The sequence below is a fragment of the Paramormyrops kingsleyae genome, chromosome 1, assembly GCF_048594095.1.
Source record: "Paramormyrops kingsleyae isolate MSU_618 chromosome 1, PKINGS_0.4, whole genome shotgun sequence".
In the NCBI taxonomy this organism is placed as follows: domain Eukaryota; kingdom Metazoa; phylum Chordata; class Actinopteri; order Osteoglossiformes; family Mormyridae; genus Paramormyrops; species Paramormyrops kingsleyae.
This window is the reverse complement of record NC_132797.1, coordinates 59,709,235-59,728,951: the sequence shown is the minus strand read 5'-3', so window position 1 is coordinate 59,728,951 and position 19,717 is coordinate 59,709,235.

Genomic DNA, 19,717 nt, shown 5'->3' with positions numbered 1-19,717 from the left:
ATCTTGACCAGCACTCGTCTTTCATCCCTCGTTCTCTCCCATTGACTTCAATGCATTTCAGTCAAAGTTGTCCCACTCGGCCAGCGTTCATACCACAGCAACAAGACTCGGTATTCAACCTCAGGCCTCATCACCCAACACCCCAAGTCCAACATCTTGACCCGCACTCGTCTTTCATCCCTCGTTCTCTCCCATTGACTTCAATGCATTTCAGTCAAACTTGTCCCACTCGGCCAGCGTTCATACCACAGCAACAAGACTCGGTATTCAACCTCAGGCCTCATCACCCAACACCCCAAGTCCAACATCTTGACCCGCACTCGTCTTTCATCCCTCGTTCTCTCCCATTGACTTCAATGCATTTCAGTCAAAGTTGTCCCACTCGGCCAGCATTCATACCACAGCAACAAGACTCGGTATTCAACCTCAGGCCTCATCACCCAACACCCCAAGTCCAACATCTTGACCCGCACTCGTCTTTCATCCCTCGTTCTCTCCTATTGACATCAATGCATTTCTGTCAAAGTTTCCCTATTTGTTCACTGCTCCTCTCACTGCTACAAGACTAAATAAGTAAATCAATAAGTAAAGGCACCTGCTCTTCCTCAGTCAGCAGAATAGGCCCATCTCAAAATTTCTTCAGGAATTTTCGTTTCTAGTTATTATTATTCTTCCGTGATTTTCGGCAATTAATGCGGGTCGTACCGTAGCGTGCAGCCAGGCAATCTATATATCAAAAGTGAGTCCTTGGTTGTGTGAGGTGTGCTATTACTTTTCTGCGCAGAATATGTTACCATGGCGACGTTATTCACGTTAAAACACACTTAAAATCCCATAGGAATGCATTGAATGCTAACTTTTACCTAGCATTAGCCTGACTAACCATGTGAATAGTAGTAAGGCGCATCTTTTTTCATGGGAGTGAATGGCCCATTGGTTTCAATGCATTTCAGTCAAAGTTGTCCCACTCGGCCAGCGTTCTTGCCAGAGCAACAAGACTCGGTATTCAACCTTAGGCCTCATCACCCAACACCCCAAGTCCAACATCTTGACCCGCACTCGTCTTTCATCCCTCGTTCTCTCCCATTGGCTTCAATGCATTCCAGTCAAAGTTGTCCCACTCGGCCAGCATTCATACCACAGCAACAAGACTCGGTATTCAACCTTAGGCCTCATCACCCAACACCCCAAGTCCAACATCTTGCCCCGCACTCGTCTTTCATCCCTCGTTCTCTCCCATTGACTTCAATGCATTTCTGTCAAAGTTTCCCTATTTGTCCACTGCTCCTGTCACTGCTACAAGACTAAATAATTAAATCAATAAGTAAAGGCACCTGCTCTTCCTCGGTCAGCAGAATAGGCCCATCTCAAAATTTCTTCAGGAATTTTCGTTTCTAGTTATTATGGGCCTATTCATGTAATGAAAGGCCCATATTGTTCTTCACCTAGTAAACTACATTTTGCCAATTTGCGCTGAGCCCGTGAAAGGCACGGAGCTCACTTTGGTGCCAAATCGTAGGGCTTACTTAGCTGCACGGATTGACATATCGATTGTCTCCGTACTTCTTACGGATTGCGTGCAATTGCCTCTCAAAGTCAAAAAAAAAACTTTATTTATTATTATGGGCCTATTCATGTAATGAAAGGCCCATATTGTTCTTCACCTAGTAAACTACATTTTGCCAATTTGCGCTGAGCCCGTGAAAGGCACGGAGCTCACTTTGGTGCCAAATCGTAGGGCTTACTTAGCTGCACGGATTGACATATCGTTTGTCTCCGTACTGCTTACGGATTGCGTGCAATTGCCTCTCAAAGTCGAAAAAAAAACTTTATTATTATTATTATGGGCCTATTCATGTAATGAAAGGCCCATATTACTCTTCACCTAGTAAACTACATTTTCCCAATTTGCGCTGAGCCCGTGAAAGGCACGGAGCTCACTTTGGTACCAAATTGTAGGGCTTGCTTAGCTGGACGCATTAACATATCGTTTGTCTCTGTACTACATACGGATTGCGTGCAATTGCCTCTCAAAGACAAAAAAAAAACTTTATTATTATTATTCTTCCGTGATTTTCGGCAATTAATGCGGGTCGTACCGTAGCATGCAGCCAGGCAATCTATATATCAAAAGTGAGTCCTTCCTGGTGTGAGGTGTGCTATTACTTTTCTGCGCAGAATATGTTACCATGGCGACGTTATTCACGTTCAAACACAATAAAAATCGCATAGGAATACATTGAATGCTAACTTTTACCTAGCATTAGCCTATACCTAACTAACCATGTGAATAGTAGTAAGGATCGTCTTTTTTCATGGCAGTGAATGGCCCATTGACTTCAATGCATTTCAGTCAAAGTTTTCCCATTCGTCCAGCGTTTATACCACAGCAACAAGACTAGGTATTCAACCTTAGGCCTCATCACCCAACGCCCCAAGTCCAACATCTTGACCCGCACTCGTCTTTCATCCCTCGTTCTCTCCCATTGACTTCAATGCATTTCAGTCAAAGTTTTCCTACTCGGCCAGTGTTCATACCACAGCAATAAGACTCGGTAATCAACCTTAGGCCTCATCACCAAACACCTTAAGTCCACCATCTTGACCCGCACTCGTCTTTCATCCCTCGTTCTCTCACATTGACTTCAATGCATTTTAGTCAAAGTTGTCCCACTCGGCCAGCGTTCATACCACAGCAATAACACTCGGTATTCAACCTCAGGCCTATTCACCCAACACCCCAAGTCCACCATCTTGACCCGCACTCGTCTTTCATCCATCGTTATCTCCCATTGACTTCAATGCATTTCAGTCAAAGTTGTCCCACTGGGCCAGCGTTCATACCACAGCAACAAGACTCGGTATTCAACCTTAGGCCTCATCACCCAACACCTCAAGTCCACCATCTTGACCTGCACTCGTCTTTCATACCTCATTCTCTCCCATTGACTTCAATGCATTTCAATCAATGTTTTGCCACTTGGCCAGTGTTAATGCCACAGCAACAAGACTTGGTATTAAACCTCAGGGCTCATCAAACACCTAGCAACTGCCTAGCAACCACCTAGCAACACCTTAGCAACTACCTACAATTTCATAGCAACACCTTAGCAACCATCTAGCTATGCCTAGCAACCAGCTACTGAGACCATAGCAACACCTTCTGACAACATAGCAACCACCTAGCAACACCTTAGCAACCACCTAGAATTGCATAGCAACACCATAGCAACCATCTAGCTATGCCTAGCAACCAGCTACTGACACCATAGCAACGCCTTCTGACATCATAGCAACCCACTTGCAGCACCTAGCAACCACCTAGCAACACCTTAGTAACCACCTATAATTGCATAGCAACACCATAGCAACCATCTAGCTATGCCTAGCAACCAACTACTGAGACCATAGTAATGCCTTATGACACCATAGCAACCACCTTGCAACAGCTAGCAACCACCTAGCGACACCATAGCAACCACCAAAATATGCATAGCAACCATTTAGCTATGCCTAGCAACCAGCTACTGAGACCATAGCAATGCCTTATGACACCATAGCAACCACCTTGCAGCAGCTAGCAAGCACCTAGCAACACCATAGCAACCACCAAAAAATGCATAGCAACACCATAGCAAGCACGTAGCAACGCCTAGCAACCAGCTACCAACACCCTTGCAATGCCTAATAACAACATTGCAACCATCTAGCAATGCCGAGCGGCACTACAGCAACCGCCTAGCAGCACCATAGCACCAAACTAGCAACATCATAGCAATCACCTAGCAGTGCACAGACCAGCCACTTCATTAGTAGCACAGGCTCTTCCTCGGTCAGCAGGATAGGCCCATCTCAAAATTTCTTCAGGAATTTTCGTTTCTAGTTATTATGGGCCTATTCATGTAATGAAAGGCCCATATTACTCTTCACCTAGTAAACTACATTTTGCCAACTTGCGCTGAGCCCGTGAAAGGCACGGAGCTCACTTTGGTGCCAAATCGTAGGGCCTGCTTAGCTGGACGGATTGACATATCTTTTGTCTCTGTACTCCTTACGGATTGCGTGCAATCGCCTCTCAAACACGAAAAAAAAACTTTATTATTATTATTCTTCCGTGATTTTCGGCAATTAATGCGGGTCGTACCGTAGCATGCAGCCAGGTAATCTATATATCAAAAGTGAGTCCTTCATGGTGTGAGGTGTGCTATTACTTTTCTGCGCAGAATATGTTACCATGGTGACGTTATTCATGTTAAAACACACTAAAAATCCCATAGGAATGCATTGAATGCTAACTTTTACCTAGCATTAGCCTATACCTAACTAACCATGTGAATAGTAGTAAGGATCGTCTTATTTCATGGCAGTGAATGGCCCATTGACTTCAATGCATTTCAGTCAAAGTTGTCCCACTCGGCCAGCGTTCATACCACAGCAACAAGACTCGGTATTCAACCTTAGGCCTCATCACCCAACACCCCAAGTCCAACATCTTGACCCGCACTCGTCTTTCATCCCTCGTTCTCTCCCATTGACTTCAATGCATTTCAGTCAATGTTTTCCCACTCGGCCAGTATTCATTCCACAGCAACAAGACTCGGTATTCAACCTTAGGCCTCATCACCCAACACCCCAAGTCCAACATCTTGCCCCGCACTCGTCTTTCATCCCTCGTTCTCTCCTATTGACTTCAATGCATTTCTGTCAAAGTTTTCCTCCTCGGCCAGCGTTCATACCACAGCAATAACACTCGGTATTCAACTTCAGGCCTCATCACCCAACATCCCAAGTCCAACATCTTGCCCCGCACTCGTCTTTCATCCCTCGTTCTCTCCCATTGACTTCAATGCATTTCAGTCAAAGTTTTCCCACTGGGCCAGCGTTCATACCACGGCAACAAGACTCGGTATTTAACCTTAGGCCTCATCACCCCACACCCCAAGTCCAACATCTTGACCCGCACTCGTCTTTCATCCCTCGTTCTCTCCCATTGACTTCAATGCATTTCAGTCAAACTTGTGCTATTCAGCCACTGTTCATGCCACATCATCAACACTTAATATTAAACCTTAGGCCTCATCACCAAACGCCTACCAGCACCGTAGCAACCACCTAGCGATGCCTAGCAACACCATAGCAACCACCTATAATTACATAGCAACTGCATAGCAACCACATAGCAATGCCTAGCTACCAGCTACTGACACCATAGGAACGCCATCGCACAACCTAGCAACCACCTTGCAGCACCTAGCAACCACCTAGCAACACCATAGCAACCACCTACAATTGCATAGCAACACCATAGCAACCACCTAGCTATGCCTAGCAACCACCTAGCAACCAGCTACTGAGACCATAGCAACGCCATCTGACATCATAGCAACCCACTTGCAGCACCTAGCAACCACCTAGCAACACCTTAGCAACTACCTACAATTTCATAGCAACACCTTAGCAACCATCTAGCTATGCCTAGCAACCAGCTACTGAGCCCATAGCAACACCTTCTGACAACATAGCAACCACCTAGCAACACCTTAGCAACCACCTAGAATTGCATAGCAACACCATAGCAACCACCTAGCTATGCCTAGCAACCACCTAGCAACCAGCTACTGAGACCATAGCAACGCCATCTGACATCATAGCAACCCACTTGCAGCACCTAGCAACCACCTAGCAACACCTTAGCAACTACCTACAATTTCATAGCAACACCTTAGCAACCATCTAGCTATGCCTAGCAACCAGCTACTGAGCCCATAGCAACACCTTCTGACAACATAGCAACCACCTAGCAACACCTTAGCAACCACCTAGAATTGCATAGCAACACCATAGCAACCATCTAGCTATGCCTAGCAACCAGCTACTGAGACCATAGCAACGACTTCTGACATCATAGCAACCCATTTGCAGCACCTAGCAACCACCTAGCAACACCTTAGCAACCACCTAGAATTGCATAGCAACACCATAGCAACCATCTAGCTATGCCTAGCAACCAGCTACTGAGACCTTAGCAACGCCTTCTGAAATCATAGCAACCACCTTGCAGCACCTAGCAACCACCTAGCAACACCTTAGCAACCACCTATAATTGCATAGCAACACCATAGCAACCATCTAGCTATGCCTAGCAACCAGCTACTGAGACCATAGCAACGCCTTCTGACATCATAGCAACCCACTTGCAGCACCTAGCAACCACCTAGCAACACCTTAGCAACCACCTAGAATTGCATAGCAACGCCATAGCAACCATCTAGCTATGCCTAGCAACCAGCAACTGAGACCATAGCAACGCCATCTGACATCATAGCAACCCACTTGCAGCACCTAGCAACCACCTAGCCACACCTTAGCAACCACCTATAATTGCATAGCAACACCATAGCAACCATCTAGCTATGCCTAGCAACCAGCTGCTGAGACCATAGCAAGGCCTTCTGATGCCATTGCAAACACCTTGCAGCACCTAGCAACCACCATGCAACACCTTAGCAACCACCTATAATTGCATAGCAACACCATAGCAACCATCTAGCTATGCCTAGCAACCAGCTACTGAGACCATAGCAACGCCTTCTGACATCATAGCAACCCACTTGCAGCACCTAGCAACCACCTAGCAACACCTTAGCAACCACCTAGAATTGCATAGCAACGCCATAGCAACCATCTAGCTATGCCTAGCAACCAGCAACTGAGACCATAGCAACGCCATCTGACATCATAGCAACCCACTTGCAGCACCTAGCAACCACCTAGCCACACCTTAGCAACCACCTATAATTGCATAGCAACACCATAGCAACCATCTAGCTATGCCTAGCAACCAGCTGCTGAGACCATAGCAAGGCCTTCTGATGCCATTGCAAACACCTTGCAGCACCTAGCAACCACCATGCAACACCTTAGCAACCACCTATAATTGCATAGCAACACCATAGCAACCATCTAGCTATGCCTAGCAACCAGCTACTGAGACCATAGCAACGCCTTCTGACATCATAGCAACCCACTTGCAGCACCTAGCAACCAGCTACCAACACCCTTGCAATGCCTAATAACAACATTGCAACCAGTTAGCAATGCCTAGCGGCACTTCGGTAACCACCTAGCAGCACCGTAGCAACTAACTTGCAAATCTTAGCAATCACCTAGCAGTACACAGACCACCCATTTTATTAGTAGCACAGGCTCTGCCACGGTCAGCGGAATAGGCCCATCTCAAAATTTCTTCAGGAATTTTCGTTTCTAGTTATGGGCCTATTCATGTAATGAAAGGCCCATATTGTTCTTCACCTAGTAAACTACATTTTGCCAATTTGCGCTGAGCCCGTGAAAGGCACGGAGCTCATTTTGGTGCCAAATCGTAGGGCCTGCTTAGCTGGACGGATTGACATATCTTTTGTCTCTGTACTCCTTACGGATTGCGTGCAATCGCCTCTCAAACACGAAAAAAAAACTTTATTATTATTATTCTTCCGTGATTTTCGGCAATTAATGCGGGTCGTACCGTAGCATGCAGCCAGGTAATCTATATATCAAAAGTGAGTCCTTCATGGTGTGAGGTGTGCTATTACTTTTCTGCGCAGAATATGTTACCATAGTGACGTTATTCATGTTAAAACACACTAAAAATCCCATAGGAATGCATTGAATGCTAACTTTTACCTAGCATTAGCCTATACCTAACTAACCATGTCAATAGTAGTAAGGATCGTCTTATTTCATGGCAGTGAATGGCCCATTGACTTCAATGCATTTCAGTCAAAGTTGTCCCACTCGGCCAGCGTTCATACCACAGCAACAAGACTCGGTATTCAACCTTAGGCCTCATCACCCAACACCCCAAGTCCAACATCTTGACCCGCACTCATTTTTCATCCCTCGTTCTCTCCCATTGACTTCAATGCATTTCAGTCAAAGTTTTCCTACTCGGCCAGCGTTCATACCACAGCAACAAGACTCGATATTCAACCTTAGGCCTCATCACCCAACAACCCAAGACCACCATCCTGACCCGCACTCGTCTTTCATCCCTCGTTCTCTCCCATTGACTTCAATGCATTTCAGTCTAAGTTGTCCCACTCGGACAGCGTTCATACCACAGCAACAACACTCGGTATTCAACCTTAGGCCTCATCACCCAACACCCCAAGTCCAACATCTTGCCCCGCACTCGTCTTTCATCCCTCGTTCTCTCCCATTGACTTCAATGCATTTCAGTCAAAGTTGTCCCACTCGGCCAGCGTTCATACCACAGCAACAAGACTCAGTATTCAATCTTAGGCCTCATCACCCAACACCCCAAGTGTACCATCTTGACCCGCACTCGCCTTTCATCCCTCGTTCTCTCCCATTGACTTCAATGTATTTCAATCAAAGTTTTGCCACTTGGCCAGTGTTAATGCCACAGCAACAAGACTTGGTATTACACCTCAGACCTCACCATCAAACACATAGCAACTGCCTAGCAACCACCTAGCAACACCTTAGCAACTACCTACAATTTCATAGCAACACCTTAGCAACCATCTAGCTATGCCTAGCAACCAGCTACTGAGCCCATAGCAACACCTTCTGACAACATAGCAACCACCTAGCAACACCTTAGCAACCACCTAGAATTGCATAGCAACACCATAGCAACCATCTAGCTATGCCTAGCAACCAGCTACTGAGACCATAGCAACTGCATCTGACATCATAGCAACCCACTTGCAGCACCTAGCAACCACCTAGCAACACCTTAGCAACCACCAATAATTCCATAGCAACACCATAGCAACCATCTAGCTATGCCTGGCAACCAGCTACTGAGCCCATAGCAACACCTTCTGACAACATAGCAACCACCTAGCAACACCTTAGCAACCACCTATAATTCCATAGCAACACCATAGCAACCATCTAGGTATGCCTAGCAACCAGCTACTTAGACCTTAGCAACACCTTCTGAGGCCATAGCAACCACCTTTCAGCAGCTAGTAACCACCTAGCAACACCATAGCAACCACCAAAAAATGCATAGCAACACCATACCAACCATTTAGCTATGCCTAGCAACCAGCTGCTGAGACCATAGCAAGGCCTTCTGATGCCATTGCAAACACCTTGCAGCACCTAGCAACCACCATGCAACACCATAGCAACCATATAGCAACGCCTAGCAACCAGCTACCAACACCCTTGCAATGCCTAATAACAACATTGCAACCACCTAGCAATGCCTAGCGGCACTACAGCAACCGCCTGGCAGCACCATAGCACCAAACTAGCAACATCATAGCAATCACCTAGCAGTGCACAGACCAGCCACTTTATTAGTAGCACAGGCTCTTCCTCGGTCAGCAGAATAGGCCCATCTCAAAATTTCTTCAGGAATTTTCGTTTCTAGTTATTATTATTATTCTTCCGTGATTTTCGGCAATTAATGCGGGTCGTACCGTAGCGTGCAGCCAGGCAATCTATATATCAAAAGTGAGTCCTTGGTTGTGTGAGGTGTGCTATTACTTTTCTGCGCAGAATATGTTACCATGGCGACGTTATTCACGTTAAAACACACTAAAAATCACATAGGAATGCATTAAATGCTAACTTTTACCTAGCATTAGCCATGTGAATAGTAGTAAGGCGAATCTTTTTTCATGGGAGTGAATGGCCCATTGACTTCAATGCATTTCAGTCAAAGTTGTCCCATTCGGCCAGCGTTCATACCACAGCAACAAGACTCGGTATTCAACCTTAGGCCTCATCACCCATCACCCCAAGTCCAACATCTTGACCCGCACTCGTCTTTCATCCCTCGTTCTCTCCCATTGACTTCAATGCATTTCATTCAAAGTTGCCCAACTCCGCCAGTGTTCATACCACAGCAACAAGGCTCGGTATTCAACCTTAGGCCTCATCACCCAACACCCCAAGTCCAACATCTTGACCCGCACTCGTCTTTCATCCCTCGTTCTCTCCCATTGACTTCAATGCATTTCAGTCAAAGTTGTCCCACTCGGCCAGCGTTCATACCAGAGCAACAAGACTCGGTATTCAACCTCAGGCCTCATCACCCAACGCCCCAAGTCCACCATCTTGACCCGCACTCGTCTTTCATCCCTCGTTCTCTCCCATTGACTTCAATAGATTTTAGTCAAAGTTTTCCTACTCGGCCAGGGTTTATGCCACAACAATAAGACTCGGTATTAAACCTCAGGCACCATCACCCAACACCTTAAGACCCCCATCCTGACCCGCACTCGTCCTTCATCCCTCGTTCTCTCACATTGACTTCAATGCATTTCTGTCAAAGTTTCATTATTTGGCCAATACTACTGCCACAGCAACAAGACTAAATAATTAAATCAATAAGTAAAAGCACCGGCTCTTCCAAGGTCAGCGGAATAGGCCCATCTCAAAATTTCTTCAGGAATTTTCGTTTCTAGTTATGGGCCTATTCATGTAATGAAAGGCCCATATTGTTCTTCACCTAGTAAACTACATTTTGCCAATTTGCGCTGAGCCCGTGAAAGGCACGGAGCTCACTTTGGTGCCAAATCGTAGAGCTTGGTTAGCTGGACGGATTGACATATCGATTGTCTCCGTAATCCTTACGGATTGCGTGCAATTCCCTTTCAAAGTCGAAAAAAAACTTTATTATTTATTATTATTCTTCCGTGATTTTCGGCAATTAATGCGGGTCGTACCGTAGCGTGCACCCAGGCAATCTATATATCAAAAGTGAGTCCTTCATGGTGTGAGGTGTGCTATTACTTTTCTGCGCAGAATACGTTACCATGGCCACGTTATTCACGTTAAAACACACTAAAAATCCCATAGGAATGCATTAAATGCTAACTTTTACCTAGCATTAGCCTGACTAACCATGTGAATAGTAGTAAGGCGCATCTTTTTTCATGGGAGTGAATGGCCCATTGACTTCAATGCATTTCAGTCAAAGTTGTCCCACTCGGCCAGCGTTCATACCACAGCAACAAGACTCGGTATTCAACCTTAGGTCTCATCACCCAACACCCCAAGTCCAACATCTTGACCCGCACTCGTCTTTCATCCCTCGTTCTCTCCCATTGACTTCAATGCATTTCAGTCAAAGTTTTCCCACTCGGCCAGCGTTCATGCCACAGCAACAAGACTCGGTAATCAACCTTAGGCCTCATCACCCAACACCCCAAGTCCAACATCTTGACCCGCACTCGTCTTTCATCCCTCGTTCTCTCCCATTGACTTCAATGCATTTCAGTCAAAGTTTTCCCACTCGGCCAGCGTTCATGCCACAGCAACAAGACTTGGTATTACACCTTAGGCCTCATCACCCAACACCCCAAGTCCAACATCTTGCCCCGCACTCGTCTTTCATCCCTCGTTCTCTCCCATTGACTTCAATGCATTTCTGTCAAAGTTTTCCCACTTGGCCAGTATTAATGCCACAGCAACAAGACTTGGTATTACACCTCAGGCCTCATCACCAAACACCTTAAGACCCCCATCTTGCCCCGCACTCGTCTTTCATCCCTCGTTCTCTCCCATTGAATTCAATGCATTTCAGTCAAAGTTTTCGTACTCGGCCAGTGTTCACGCCACAGCAATAACACTCGGTATTAAACTTTAGGCCTCATCACCAAACACCTTAAGACCACCATCTTCACCAGCACTCCTCTTTCATCCCTCGTTCTCTCCCACTGACTTCAATGCATTTCAGTCAAAGTTTTCCCACTCGGCCAGCGTTCATACTACAGCAACAAGACTCGGTATTCAACCTTAGGCCTCATCACCCAACGCCCCAAGTCCACCATCCTGACCTGCACTCGTCTTTCATCCCTCGTTCTCTCCCATTGACTTCAATGCATTTTAGTCAAAGTTTTCCCACTGGGCCAGTGTTCATACCACAGCAACAAGACTCGGTATTCAACCACAGGCATCATCACACAACACCTTAAGACCACCATCCTGACCCGCACTCGTCTTTCATCCCTCGTTCGCTCCCATTGACTTCAATGCATTTCAATCAAAGTATTGCCAATTAGCCAGTGTTAATGCCACAGCAGCAAGACTTGGTATTCAACCTCAGGCCTCATCACCAAACACCTAGCAACTGCCTAGCAACCACCTAGCAACACCTTAGCAACTACCTACAATTTCATAGCAACACCTTAGCAACCATCTAGCTATGCCTAGCAACCAGCTACTGAGACCATAGCAACGCCTTCTGACATCATAGCAACCACCTAGCAACACCTTAGCAACCACCTATAATTGCATAGCAACACCATAGCAACCATCTAGCTATGCCTAGCAACCAGCTACTGAGACCATAGCAACGCCTTCTGACATCATAGCAACCCGCTTGCAGCACCTAGCAACACCTTAGCAACCACCTAGAATTGCATAGCAACACCATAGCAACCATCTAGCTATGCCTAGCAACCAGCTACTGAGACCATAGCAACGCCTTCTGACATCATAGCAACCCATTTGCAGCACCTAGCAACCACCTAGCAACACCTTAGCAACCACCTAGAATTGCATAGCAACACCATAGCAACCATCTAGCTATGCCTAGCAACCAGCTACTGAGACCATAGCAACGCCTTCTGACATCATAGCAACCCACTTGCAGCACCTAGCAACCACCTAGCAACACCTTAGCAACCACCTATAATTGCATAGCAACACCATAGCAACCATCTAGCCATGCCTAGCAACCAGCTACTGAGACCATAGCAATGCCTATTGACATCATAACAACCCACTTGCAGCACCTAGCAACCACCTAGCAACACCTTAGCAACCACCCAGAATTGCATAGCAACACCATAGCAACCATCTAGCTATGCCTAGCAACCAGCTACTGAGACCATAGCAATGCTTTATGACACCATAGCAACCACCTTGCAACAGCTAGCAACCACCTACGAACACCATAGCAACCACCAAAAAATGCATAGCAACACCATAGCAACCATTTAGTTATGCCTAGCAACCAGCTACTGAGGCCATAGCAACGCCTTCTGATGCCATAGCAAACACCTTGCAGCACCTAGCAACCACCATGCAACACCATAGCAACCACCTATAATTGCATAGCAACAACATAGCAACCACGTAGCAATGCCTAGCAACCAGCTACCAACACACTTCCAATGCCTAATAACAACATTGCAACCACCTAGCAATGCCTAGCGGCACTTCCGTAACCACCTAGCAGCACCGTAGCAACTAACTTGCAAATCTTAGCAATCGCCTAGCAGTACACAGACCACCCATTTTATAAGTAGCACAGGCTCTTCCACGGTCAGCGGAATAGGCCCATCTCAAAATTTCTTCAGGAATTTTCGTTTCTAGTTATTATTATTATTCTTCCGTAGATTTTCGGCAATTAATGCGGGTCGTACCGTAACGTGCAGCCAGGCAATCTATATATCAAAAGTGAGTCCTTGGTTGTGTGAGGTGTGCTATTACTTTTCTGCGCAGAATATGTTTCCATGGCGACGTTATTCACGTTAAAACACACTAAAAATCCCATAGGAATGCATTAAATGCTAACTTTTACCTAGCATTAGCCATGTGAATAGTAGTAAGGCACATCTTTTTTCATGGGAGTGAATGGCCCATTGGCTTCAATGCATTTCAGTCAAAGTTGTCCCACTCGGCCAGCGTTCATACCACAGCAACAAGACTCGGTATTCAACCTTAGGCCTCATCACCCAACACCCCAAGTCCACCATCTTGACCCGCACTCGTCTTTCATCCCTCGTTCTCTCCCATTGACTTCAATACATTTTAGTCAAAGATTTCCTACTCGGCCAGTGTTCATACCACAGCAACAAGACTAGGAATTCAACCTTAGTCCTCATCACCAAACACCTTAAGACCACCATCTTCACCCGCACTCGTCTTTCATCCCTCGTTCTCTCCCATTGACTTCAATGCATTTCAGTCAAAGTATTCCCACTGGGCCAACGTTTATGCCACAGCAACAAGACTAGGTATTAAACCTTAGGCCTCATCATCCAACACCACAAGTTCAACATCTTGACCCACACTCGTCTTTCATCCCTCGTTCTCTCCCATTGACTTCAATGCATTTCAATCAAAGTTTTGCCACTTGGCCAGTGTTAATGCCACAGCAACAAGACTTGGTATTACACCTCAGGCATCATCACCAAACACATAGCAACTGCCTAGCAACCACCTAGCAACACCTTAGCAACTACCTACAATTTCATAGCAACACCTTAGCAACCATCTAGCTATGCCTAGCAACCAGCTACTGAGAACATAGCAACGCCTTCGGACATCATAGCAACCCACTTGCAGCACCTAGCAACCACCTAGCAACACCTTAGCAACCACCTCGAATTGCATAGCAACACCATAGCAACCATCTAGCTATGCCTAGCATCCAGCTACTGAGACCTTAGCAACGCCTTCTGACATCATAGCAACCCACTTGCAACACCTAGCAACCACCTAGCAACACCTTAGCAACCACCTAGAATTGCATAGCAACACCATAGCAACCATCTAGCTATGCCTAGCAACCAGCTACTGAGACCTTAGCAACGCCTTCTGACATCATTGCAACCCACTTGCAGCACCTAGGAACCACCTAGCAACACCTTAGCAACCACCTAGAATTGCATAGCAACACCATAGCAACCATCTAGCTATGCCTAGCAACCAGCTACTGAGACCATAGCAACGCCTTCTGACATCATAGCAACCAGCTTACAGCACCTAGCAACCACCTAGCAACACCTTAGCAACCACCTAGAATTGCATAGCAACACCATAGCAACCATCTAGCTATGCCTAGCAACCAGCTACTGAGACCATAGCAACGCCATTTGACATCATAGCAACCCACTTGCAGAACCTAGCAACCACCTAGCAACACCTTAGCAACCACCTATAATTGCATAGCAACACCATTGCAACCTTCTAGCTATGCCTAGCAACCAGCTACTGAGACCTTAGCAACGCCTTCTGACATCATAGCAACCGACTTGCAGCACCTAGCAACCACCTAGCAACACCATAGCAACCACCAAAAAATGCATAGCAACACCATAGCAACCATTTAGGTATGCCTAGCAACCAGCTACTGAGACCATAGCAACACCTTCTGAGGCCATAGCAACCACCTTTCAGCAGCTAGTAACCACCTAGCAACACCATAGCAACCACCAAAAAATGCATAGCAACACCATAGCAACCATTTAGCTATGCCTAGCAACCAGCTGCTGAGACCATAGCAAGGCCTTCTGATGCCATTGCAAACACCTTGCAGCACCTAGCAACCACCATGCAACACCATAGCAACCATGTAGCAACGCCTAGCAACCAGCTACCAACACCCTTGCAATGCCTATTAACAACATTGCAACCACCTAGCAATGCCTAGCGGCACTACAGCAACCGCCTAGCAGCACCATAGCACCAAACTAGCAACATCATAGCAATCACCTAGCAGTGCACAGACCAGCCACTTTATTAGTAGCACAGGCTCTTCCTCGGTCAGCAGAATAGGCCCATCTCAAAATTTCTTCAGGAATTTTCGTTTCTAGTTATGGGCCTATTCATGTAATGAAAGGCCCATATTGTTCTTCACCTAGTAAACTACATTTTGCCAATTTGCGCTGAGCCCGTGAAAGGCACGGAGCTCACTTTCGTGCCAAATCGTAGGGCTTACTTAGCTGCACGGATTGACATATCGCTTGTCTCCGTCCTCCTTACGGATTTCGTGCAATTCCCTCTCAAAGTCGAAAAAAAACTTTATTATTTATTATGGGCCTATTCATGTAATGAAAGGCCCATATTACTCTTCACCTAGTAAATTACATTTTGCCAATTTGCACTGAGACCGTGAAAGGCACGGAGCTTACTTTGGTACCAAATCGTAGGGCTTGCCTAGCCGGACGGATTGACATATCGATTGTCTCCGAACTCCTTACGGATTGCGTGCAGTTGCCTCTCAAAGTCGAAAAAAAAACTTTATTATTATTATTATTTATTATTATTTATTATTCTTCCGTGATTTTCGGCAATTAATGCGGGTCGTACCGTACCGTGCAGCCAGGCAATCTATATATCAAAAGTGAGTCCTTGGTTGTGTGAGGTGTGCTATTACTTTTCTGCGCAGAATATGTTACCATGGCGACGTTATTCACGTTAAAACACACTTAAAATCCCATAGGAATGCATTGAATGCTAACTTTTACCTAGCATTAGCCTGACTAACCATGTGAATAGTAGTAAGGCGCATCTTTTTACATGGGAGTGAATGGCCCATTGGCTTCAATGCATTCCAGTCAAAGTTGTCCCACTCGGCCAGCGTTCATACCACAGCAACAAGACTCGGTATTCAACCTCAGGCCTCATCACCCAACACCCCAAGTCCAACATCTTGACCCGCACTCGTCTTTCATCCCTCGTTCTCTCCCATTGACTTCAATGCATTTCAGTCAAAGTTGTCCCACTCGGCCAGCATTCATACCACAGCAACAAGACTCGGTATTCAACCTCAGGCCTCATCACCCAACACCCCAAGTCCAACATCTTGACCCGCACTCGTCTTTCATCCCTCGTTCTCTCCCATTGACTTCAATGCATTTCAGTCAAAGTTGTCCCACTCGGCCAGCATTCATACCACAGCAACAAGACTCGGTATTCAACCTCAGGCCTCATCACCCAACACCCCAAGTCCAACATCTTGACCCACACTCGTCTTTCATCCCTCGTTCTCTCCCATTGACTTCAATGCATTTCAGTCAAAGTTGTCCCACTCGGCCAGCGTTCATACCACAGCAACAAGACTTGGTATTCAACCTCAGTCCTCATCACCAAACACCTAGCAACTGCCTAGCAACCACCTAGCAACACCTTAGCAACTACCTAGAATTGCATAGCAACACCATAGCAACCATCTAGCTATGCGTAGCAACCAGCTACTGAGACCATAGCAACGCCTTCTGACATCATAGCAACCCACTTGCAGCACCTAGCAACCACCTAGCAACTCCTTAGCAACCACCTAGAATTGCATAGCAACACCATAGCAACCATCTAGCTATGCCTAGCAACCAGCTACTGAGACCATAGCAACGCCTTCTGACATCATAGCAACCCACTTGCAGCACCTAGCAACCACCTAGCAACACCTTAGCAACCACCTAGAATTGCATAGCAACACCATAGCAACCATCTAGCTATGCCTAGCAACCAGCTACTGAGACCATAGCAACGCCTTCTGACATCATAGCAACCCACTTGCAGCACCTAGCAACCACCTAGCAGCACCATAGCAACCACCAAAACATGCATAGCAACACCATAGCAACCATCGAGCTATGCCTAGCAACCAGCTACTGAGACCATAGCAACGCCTTCTGACATCATAGCAACCCACTTGCAGCACCTAGCAACCACCTAGCAACACCTTAGCAACCATCTATAATTGCATAGCAACACCATAGCAACCATCTAGATATGCCTAGCAACCAGCTACTGAGACCATGGCAACGCGTTCTGACATCATAGCAACCAACTTGCAGCACCTAGCAACCACCTAGCAACACCTTAGCAACCACCTAGAATTGCATAGCAACACCATAGCAACCACCTAGCTATGCCTAGCAACCAGCTACTGAGACCTTAGCAACGCCTTCTGACATCTTAGCAACCCACTTGCAGCACCTAGCAACCACCTAGCAACACCATAGCAACCACCTAGAATTGCATAGCAACACCATAGCAACCATCTAGCTATGCCTAGCAACCAGCTACTGAGACCATAGCAATGCCTTCTGACGCCATAGCAAACACCTTGCAGCACCTAGCAACCACCATGCAACACCAAAGCAACCACCTAGCAACACCATAGCAACCATGTAGCAACGCCTAGCAACCAGCTACCAACACCCTTGCAATGCCTAATAACAACATTGCAACCACCTAGCAATGCCTAGCGGCACTACAGCAACCACCTAGCAGCACCATAGCACCAAACTAGCAACATCATAGCAATCACCTAGCAGTGCACAGACCAGCCACTTTATTAGTAGCACAGGCTCTTCCTCGGTCAGCAGAATAGGCCCATCTCAAAATTTCTTCAGGAATTTTCGTTTCTAGTTATTATTTATTATTCTTCCGTGATTTTCGGCAATTAATGCGGGTCGTACCGTACCGTGCAGCCAGGCAATCTATATATCAAAAGTGAGTCCTTGGTTGTGTGAGGTGTGCTATTACTTTTCTGCGCAGAATATGTTACCATGGCGACGTTATTCACGTTAAAACACACTTAAAATCCCATAGGAATGCATTGAATGCTAACTTTTACCTAGCATTAGCCTGACTAACCATGTGAATAGTAGTAAGGCGCATCTTTTTACATGGGAGTGAATGGCCCATTGGCTTCAATGCATTCCAGTCAAAGTTGTCCCACTCGGCCAGCGTTCATACCACAGCAACAAGACTCGGTATTCAACCTCAGGCCTCATCACCCAACACCCCAAGTCCAACATCTTGACCCGCACTCGTCTTTCATCCCTCGTTCTCTCCCATTGACTTCAATGCATTTCAGTCAAAGTTGTCCCACTCGGCCAGCATTCATACCACAGCAACAAGACTCGGTATTCAACCTCAGGCCTCATCACCCAACACCCCAAGTCCAACATCTTGACCCGCACTCGTCTTTCATCCCTCGTTCTCTCCCATTGACTTCAATGCATTTCAGTCAAAGTTGTCCCACTCGGCCAGCATTCATACCACAGCAACAAGACTCGGTATTCAACCTCAGGCCTCATCACCCAACACCCCAAGTCCAACATCTTGACCCACACTCGTCTTTCATCCCTCGTTCTCTCCCATTGACTTCAATGCATTTCAGTCAAAGTTGTCCCACTCGGCCAGCGTTCATACCACAGCAACAAGACTTGGTATTCAACCTCAGTCCTCATCACCAAACACCTAGCAACTGCCTAGCAACCACCTAGCAACACCTTAGCAACTACCTAGAATTGCATAGCAACACCATAGCAACCATCTAGCTATGCGTAGCAACCAGCTACTGAGACCATAGCAATGCCTTCTGACGCCATAGCAAACACCTTGCAGCACCTAGCAACCACCTAGCAACACCTTAGCAACCATCTATAATTGCATAGCAACACCATAGCAACCATCTAGATATGCCTAGCAACCAGCTACTGAGACCATGGCAACGCGTTCTGACATCATAGCAACCAACTTGCAGCACCTAGCAACCACCTAGCAACACCTTAGCAACCACCTAGAATTGCATAGCAACACCATAGCAACCACCTAGCTATGCCTAGCAACCAGCTACTGAGACCTTAGCAACGCCTTCTGACATCTTAGCAACCCACTTGCAGCACCTAGCAACCACCTAGCAACACCATAGCAACCACCTAGAATTGCATAGCAACACCATAGCAACCGTCTAGCTATGCCTAGCAACCAGCTACTGAGACCATAGCAATGCCTTCTGACGCCATAGCAAACACCTTGCAGCACCTAGCAACCACCATGCAACACCAAAGCAACCACCTAGCAACACCATAGCAACCATGTAGCAACGCCTAGCAACCAGCTACCAACACCCTTGCAATGCCTAATAACAACATTGCAACCACCTAGCAATGCCTAGCGGCACTACAGCAACCACCTAGCAGCA